The sequence below is a fragment of the Scomber japonicus genome, chromosome 3 (genome assembly GCF_027409825.1).
Source record: "Scomber japonicus isolate fScoJap1 chromosome 3, fScoJap1.pri, whole genome shotgun sequence".
Taxonomy (NCBI): Eukaryota; Metazoa; Chordata; class Actinopteri; order Scombriformes; family Scombridae; genus Scomber; species Scomber japonicus.
In genome coordinates, this window is record NC_070580.1 from 542,371 (window position 1) to 543,445 (window position 1,075).

Genomic DNA, 1,075 nt, shown 5'->3' on the forward strand with positions numbered 1-1,075 from the left:
ACTGCGTCATAATATTGTGATTTTATTCAAAAAGTAAAAGTTTTTTTTTTTTTTTTAAATTTCAGTGTATTTACGTTTTTTAAATTACAGAAAGACCTAACATTTAACTGTCTTTATTAAATTTAATGTAGGCTTGTTGTTGCGCACATCTAAAAGGATGCTTTCTAGTGGATGGCCTCAATGCTGTTTATTTGATATACTTTTCTCAACCTGTGGGTTACCTATCAGCAGTTCTATTGTTGACATGAAACCATGTCACTTCAAAATCAAAAAGAATAATGGAGACAGACCAGCATGACAAAAAAAAACAGTGAAAATGCAAAAAAATCAACAAGATGGCACCTCTGGCTCTGAGGACACACTAGCCAACAAACTTGCTAGGACGCATGAGTTACTGAAGTAGATGGATGCAAACCAGAAAGCAGCATTGGCAGCATTGTAATCAGTCAACTTCAGCAATTGAAGAGAACTTAGCAGTTATTTCAGAACATCTGGATAATGCCAAGGCCCAGCTTTCTTCCCTTGAAGACAGCTGCCGAGACCCTGTAGTCCCCATGTCTCTAATAGAATAAATGGGTTGACGAGTTAGTAGTCTTAACTTTGTCCTTTACCCAGCACCATAGCACCTCTTTCTCAGCATCAATAGACACTTGCCAATGAACTACCTGACCAAGCACTAGGCCATAGCAACTGACTACAAGATTGTACTGGTCTGGTCTAGAATATTAAGGTGAAACGACTATGGCGCTTTTCCACTATACAGTTCTAGCACTGCTGGACTCGACTCGGTTCCAGGAACAACCTTTTCCATTACAAGAAGTACCTACTCAATGTGGGCGGGGTCGTCATAGCATGGCTCCGCGAAAATGCTGTGACTTTGTTTTATACGCCACACAAACACATAAACAATGGAGGACATGGAGGCGACGGTGTACTTGCTGCTGTATGTGGCTTTTCTGTCACACACAAAGCAAAAGAAGAGAAACAAATGACTGTAACGCTGTTGCCGATATTTAAAAATGGCGGGTTTGATTCTTGTGTGGGACGGCTCATGACTCTTCCAGCGACAACTCTT